The sequence below is a fragment of the Penaeus monodon genome, chromosome 26 (genome assembly GCF_015228065.2).
Source record: "Penaeus monodon isolate SGIC_2016 chromosome 26, NSTDA_Pmon_1, whole genome shotgun sequence".
NCBI classification, from domain to species: domain Eukaryota; kingdom Metazoa; phylum Arthropoda; class Malacostraca; order Decapoda; family Penaeidae; genus Penaeus; species Penaeus monodon.
In genome coordinates this window covers 24,784,357-24,791,856 of record NC_051411.1, presented here as the reverse complement: position 1 = coordinate 24,791,856, position 7,500 = coordinate 24,784,357, and positions in this window count along the sequence as shown.

Below are 7,500 nucleotides of genomic sequence, written 5' to 3'. Positions count from 1 at the left end.
GTAACCATTTTTTTTATTGTTCACCTGATAAGGAACTCTTGACAAATTGAGACGTTACGGGTGTGTGTGTGTGTGTGTTTATGTACGAGTTTGCTTGAATGTGCATGGTGTGTTCTTCTATATGTGTTTCTATGTTGACATGTATGCTTACGCCGTCTTTATAATTCCCTCAGTCTAATAAAGAAAACTGAAAGGAAACACAAACAGCAGAGCAATGTTTTAGAAATCATCAATATCGAAAACAACCAATGAGTAACTGTTCGGAATTTGTCTTCATAAAAAAAATGTTTATGCAAATGAAGTTAGGTGTTAGGTATTGTATTTGTTGATTGCTGAGTGAATCGAAACAATGTTTGAAGATTCGAGGAATGTGAAGGAGGATTTTTTTTTTTCTTTTTTTTTATAAAGTTGTATTACTTCGTTTTAATATTGACACGTAAGGTTTTGCTTGTCATTGTGGTTATTTTTGTGTGTTGAGAATGTGAGCGTCATGTGTTTGATAAGAATGCTTTTTCTTTCTCTCTTTCTCTTCTTCTTCTTCCTTTCCTTCTTCGTCTTCTCCTTCTTCCTCTTTATTAGACTATGCTTATTTTCCCGAACTGTGTTATTCACCCCAAAAAATGTTAGTAATTCGACGGCAATTAGGATAATAAGCTTAGGACAATTTGTGGAATATGGTGATTTGAATAATGCGATTTGCACCATTTCATGTTGCATCGGTTATTCTGTTCGCTCACTGGGAGAAGGTGAAGGGTTTCCACTGTTTTGTGTGTCTTGTTTTGTGTTTATCCTCTCTCTGTCTCTCCATCTATCTCTATCTCTCTTTCTCTCTTTTACTTCTCCTCTCTCTCCTCTCTCTCTCTCTCTCTCTCTCTCTCTCTCTCTCTCTCTCTCTCTCTCTCTCTCTCTCTCTCTCTCTCTCTCTCTCTCTCTCTCTCTCTCTCTCTCTCTCTCTCTCTCTCTCTCTCTCTCTCTCTCTCTCTCTCTCTCTCTCTCTCTCTCTCTCTCTCTCTCTCTCTCTCTCTCTCTCTTCTCTCTCTCTCTCTCTCTCTCTCTCTCTCTCTCTCTCTCTCTCTCTCTCTCTCTCCCTTTCTCTCTTTCAGATGTTTGCCAGTATAGTTATTTGTATCATTTTTATAGCTAATTTTTTTCTTGCCTTTCATGACCCATAAACAGTAATACAAAACAGAAAATGATGCACTGCACGTTTTATTTTCATTTTTCATCCCCCAATCTGTCTCTTCTCTACTTGCTGATTATTACCCACTTTATCCCTCACTCCTGAGTTTCACTTTTATTTAGAAGGCTTTCTCCCTGTTTTCACCATCTTCTAAACGGCAGGTCGGCTAATTTCATTCTGCCTTTCAGGTTTCATCATTTTTTGTTCTATTTCGTTCCCCTTTCCCTGCCTTCTACCTCCCTTTCTCTTTCCCCTCTCCCTTCCTCTTTCCCCCTTCCCCCTTCCCCTCACTCTTTCGCGAATTTGGGTGTTATTTAAAGTCTTTCCTTCTATTCATTCATACCTTGTACTGAATAGAAAATTTGAGTTAAATCTGTTCTATAGTAAGTTAAAAAAGATGACTTATAGAAAGAGAGGCGAATACATGATAAGAAGACGTTACGTGAAGATCTGCATTTTTTTCTTTTTTTGTGTGTGAATTCTTGCCTCTTCTTTCGTCTTGATGTTTTTATTTCGTTTATTTGTTCGTTTATTTATTTCGTTTTGTTGTTTTTATATTTCAGTATATCTGGCCAAATGGTATCGTTAGAATATCCAAATCAGTGGTTGCTAAATGTAGCCAATTAAACAGACCCAATTGTGGCAGAGACAGTGACGGGAGGAAGCACCTACCACACCTCTTCCTCTATCTCCATCACGAAGGGATAATCATAGACATTATAGCAACGTTTTGGTGCTGAATATCAGAATAACGTTAGAGTAATGACATCTGGTCTTGTAACAAATGCTATCAACGATGGAATGTGTAGAATTGGCGTCGTGTTATTGTACCTGTTGGTCTTTTTCCTGTTGTATGTTACTAAGGAGTTCAGGGGGTAATTTTACATAGTTTTGTTTTCCTTTTTTTCCATCTTAAATTTTTTTTTTTAATGGGAACTTCAGAACTTCAGCTCAGACTTCTTGGAAAAAATGTCCCGTCGTCTTTGTTACTGTTGTTTAGTGCTATCTGTTTGTTAATTTATCTAGCTAGCTAGCTAGTTCTCTCTCTCTCTCTCTCTCTCTCTCTCTCTCTCTCTCTCTCTCTTTCTCTTTCTCTTTCTCTTTCTCTCTCTCTCTCTCTCTCTCTCTCTCTCTCTCTCTTTCTCTCTCTTTCCTCTCTCTCCTCCTCCTCCTCCTCCTCCTCCTCCTCCTCCTCCTCCTCCTCCTCCTTTCCTTCCTTTCTCTTTCCTTCTCTCCCTCCCTCTTTCTCTCTCTCCCGCTTTTTGTGTAAGAAATGAGAATTGGAATCCGGTATCCCATTACCTGAGTACATTGTCCGATACTCTGTACTTAGGCATAACTTATCTGAGAGGCCCAATACAGATAGCAATCATAAAACGATAAACATAGCAATAGTGTAACGACTTTGGCTGTTCAAATATGAAACTGAGATTAAGATCCGGATTTAAAAACCAGCAAGCTGTTTTCTTTACGGATGGCTGATTTAGAAGCGGAGTTAACCGCATACACACGAATACAAAGATACACAGGTAGGTAGATAAACACATTAGTAGTAAGGGAGGTAGGTACATATAGGTATGTGCGGTGTGTGTGTGTGTGTGTTGTGTGTGTGTGTGTTTGTGTGGGTGGATGGGTGTGTGGTTGTTTATGTGTTTGTGTATGTATGGATATATCACTCAGATATTGACATACACACAAGTACTGTATACGCATCTTAAACAAACGTTTTCACAGACATCTGTCTAGTCTCTCTTTGGTGATGTTCTTATAGGGATATGGACATACAAACACACAAATATGTACATGTGCGTGTGTGGGTCGTGTGAGAGCGCCTGTGCGTGATATACATTACACGTATATGAATGGGAACGGGAAAGTTAGCAATGGGAAAGAAAGTTAGCATGTGTTTGTGTGTTTGTGTGTGTGTGTGTGTGTGTGTGTATGTGCGTGTGTTCGGATGTGATCTTAATCCTATTACCATCCTATTTTATTATAACTGATATGTAACGTTGGAGAATAGCTGAAATCATAGAGTTCTATAAAGAGACTTATCATTTAAGATTTTATTTTAGAATATCTTTCATTGGAAGAGAGGAAGTAAAAAAAAAAACGGAAATATCATAGATTACCACGAAATATATAAATAACAAAAGGAAGGAAGATTATCAAAGCAGATCAGACAAATGAAAAAAGAGAGAGAATACGGAATTATGAAAAGAGAGGGACAAAAAAATCAAGCAATCCAAAAAACAAAAGAAACGATTTTCGAAAAAAGAAAGAAAAGAAGAAGAAAAACTAAAGAAACGATTTTCAAAAAATGGAAAAGAAGAGAAAAACAAAAGAAACGATTTTCACAAAAGAGAAAAGATAAAAACAGGAGAAACTTAACTAAGAAAAAAAGGGGAAAGCATGCCATACTGCCCCTATTGCACTGTTGCAAGAAACCGGGACAGCAATTAAGATTATCAGCGAGGACACATCTCCCCCAGACTCTGCAACGTCATCCTCGACATCAATAGACTTGCCTGCGCGCTCAACAAGGCTTTGCAATCTGTGCAAGACGGGCATTGTCTCCTGCTGATTGCAAGCCCTTCTTTGGCGCTCATTAGATTTGCTTTCGAACAGCCTCTTGAACCGCCTTCCTCCCGCTCTTTTCCTGGTACGCGCGTCCTCCATGGCGGGGTGGGCGTGAGGGCGTGGGAGGGAGGGAGGGAGGGGGGGAAGAGGTCGTGAGAGTGGTGGGCGGGGGGCGAGGGGAAGGGTCGGGGGTTGGCATGAGGTGGGAGATAGGGTGGTGGGTGTGCATGGGGAGTGGGGGGGGCGAGGGGGATGAGTGAGTGGGGAGGTTATTGGGTTTGTGTTACGAGTGAGACTAGTTGGGTTCGAGGACAGATATGCATGTATGGATAGACAGGTACGCAGCGACACAGATATGAATATGTACAAGTACACGGTGGTCTGGGGTGCGTATGTGTGTACCTTTGCGTGCACACACACACACACACACTCACACACACACACATATATATACGCACATACACATACACATACGCACAATTATCATTATTATATTGTGACAAAGAGAGATAGAGAGAGATAATAAAGAAAGAAAGAGAGGAAGAAAGACAGAAACAAAGAGAGAAATAAAAGTCACTTAACCCTTTCGCATCTCTAATTTCGACCGCTTTACCGCATCACTTATCCGACTGGACCAATTATCTGTGCAGCTAATCAATTGTTTTCGGTCGTTGGGCGTGATTGGCCAGTCAGCGTCCCTTGTCAGCCAATCAGCAGGCTTTTTGGTGGATTTTCTATTTATATGTTAATGTGTCTTTTGCCTCCTTTTGTGCTGTCACTTTGAGGTTTGCAATAATGGCTGTTGCGCTATTAGGGATTTTGACGATTTTTAGCCTTTTGGGATTTGTTTAGATGTGTGGGGAGTTGTGTGTGTGTGTGTGTGTGTGTGTGTGTGTGTGTGTGTGTGTGTGTGTGTGTGTGTGTGTGTATGTGTTTGTGTTTGTGTCTGTGTCTGTATGTGTTTGTGTGCGTTTGTGTTTGTGGCCGTGTATATGTGTGCGTGTTTGCATGTGTTCTTGCATTTATATGTTTGTGTTTTATTTCTTTTTTTATTATTCTCTATATCTTTCTTTCTCCGCTCCTCATTAGCATATGTCACTCTCCCAACATCAAAGAACTATATCACCATCTCATTTAAACAGCATTTAGACATATTTTCTTTATCTTTAGTTTTCTTTTACCGTTGAGAAATGTCAGTGAAGAAATATTAAGCCTAATATTTTATTCCGTTTCGTTCAGCCGCTGTTAAGTAGCGTCTGTGAAGTCTGATTATTGCTTTTTTCTTAGGTGGTTTTTCTCTCTCTTCGTCTATTTATCTATCTATCTATCTCAGTCTATCAATTTATTTGTCTCTCTGTCTGTCTGTCCGTCTCTTTCTATTTATCTATCTATTCTGTTTTTATCTTTTTGTCTGTTTTTCTACCTCCATCTCTTCATCTATCTTTCTTTCTTCTTTTCCCCTTTTTCTTCTGTTTCCCTTTCTCTTTCTATATTTTCTATCTTCTCAATTCTTCTTTTATCTTTTTCTGTTTTGTCTTCTTCCCGCCATCTTTTTTCTATCTACTTTTTTATTTTTTTCTTCTTTTCTATTATTTTTCTTTTTTTCCCCCCCCCCCCCCCCCCTTTTTTTTTTTCACCCCTCTTTTCTACTTCTTCTTTTTCCCTCTTCCCCTCCCTTTTATTTTTCTTTCCCGTCTGTTTTCCCCTTTCCCATCTCTTTCTTTTTTCTTTTCCTTTTCTTCTTTTTTTTTCCCCTTTTCCTCCCATCTTTCTTTCTTTCCCCTTCTTTTCTACTTTTTCTTCCTCCTTTCCTTTCTTTCTTCTGCCCTCCCCCCCTTCTTCTTCTTCCTTCTTCTATCTCCTTCCTTCGCCTTTTCTTTCTCTCATCTTCTTTCCCCTTTCCTCTCCCCCTTTTATCTCTCTCTTTCTCTCTTCTCTCTCTCTCCTCTTTCCCCCCTTTCCTCTCCTCTTCTCTCTTCCCCTCATCCCCCTCTCCCCCTTCCCCCCCCTCCCTCCCCATCCTCCCCTTTTTCCCCCCCCCTTTCCCCTTTTTCCCCCCCACCCCCTCCTCTTTCTCCCCCCGTCCCTCTCTTCTCTCCCTCTCTCTCTCTCTCCGGGTCCCTTTTTCTCTCCCTCTCTCTCCTCTCTCTCCCCTTCTCTCTCTCCTCCCCTCTCTCTCCCCTCTCCCCCCCACACACCCCCCCCCCAAACACACTATTCGTTTCGCACAAAAAATCTACGGAAAATTTTTTTAGTTATTCATTTTTACAAAGATATTTACACATTTATGTAACGATATGGACAAACCTATTTCCAAGTACATTCGTCCTAATAAGAGACTAAAAATTAAAACTGATTAGATAAGCACTTAGGGATTTTAACAAAGCCAATTTCACGGTTTGAAACAAGGCTGCTAAAAGCCGGCCCCCATAAAATTCCCTTGCCCCAGTTCTGCCGTAAATCCACATTTTCGAACACCTATGTGGACTAGGCCAAACGGTTCTCTTTTTCGCCAACAGGAGATTGTAATTATTACGTAGATCTGTCTTTGATGTGATACAATGGGCTGTAATAAGTCTTTTGATTATATCAAGGCATCTATTACTCCTTTGTAGAATTCGTAGAGTCATGTCCGCTGAGGCAAGGGAGATGGCGGGGAGGTTAATGGTGAATTCGTTCAGCTCCTTTGCATTTTATATTCTTTCTTTTCTTCATTCTTTTATTCTTTTTTAAAAAGTAAAAAATTTTTTAATTAAAATTAGAAACTGTCAAAAACTCTTTTACATTGTCAAATTCGGTTCAGTATCTCGTTTTTGTTTTTTTCGTAAATGGAAAAACTTTTTTTTCTTTTTTTTTAAAAAGGAAACATTTTAAGCATCTTTTCCTTAGTGATGATCAAAAGTGGCCAGAGATGTTTACTGACCAAATTTTTAAAATAAAGCCTTGTTTAAAGGGCCCATAGTTGTTGGGGTTTTCGAGATGAGGGTTGATAAAGATTAGACGCCAGGAGCCGGGGGGTTGGGAAAACACCTTAAAAGGGTGCGGGAATGCTGGTTTTCTTATAAACCCTTGTGTGTGTTTTTGGTGTGTGTGTGGTGGGGTTTTGTGGTGTGTGTGTGTGTTGTGTGTTGTTTGGGTTTGGGGTTGGGGTTGTGGTGTGTGTTTTGGGGTGGGGGGTGTGTGGGGTGTGTGTGTTTTGTGTGTAAAAATGTTTTTTTTCATCTCCATCTTCTATTACCATCTACCTACCATTTATTCTCTAGCTCCTATCTATCATCGCCTACTGAAACCATCTACGCTATCTATCTAAAACCCTACATATTAACTACCAAAATTAATTAAATATCAAAATAACAATAAGAAAAGTAACGTTAATAGTTAGAATAATTATAAAAATATTAATAATGATTTGTAAAATAATCATTTCAGAAAAGTATATGGGAAAAATAAAAAACAAAAATACGACAACAAAATTGAAAAAATAAAAAATGATACTGATGATGATAATGCAAGTAACATGATAAAAGACATAGCCAAAAACATTAACGATAGAATCAATAACTAAAAAATGAAAAAACTCTCCTCGCTTCCCGCGGCGCCCCATTCGGGGGTTCCCCCTCCTCCGCCGCCGCTCGAATCCGCTCACCCCGGGGGAGAGCGTGCCCCCGGGTGACAGGGGGCGCTAGGACTTCCGCTTATCCCGTCCTTTTTCGTAAAGGACGCGCGGCATTTGGGGGAGGGAA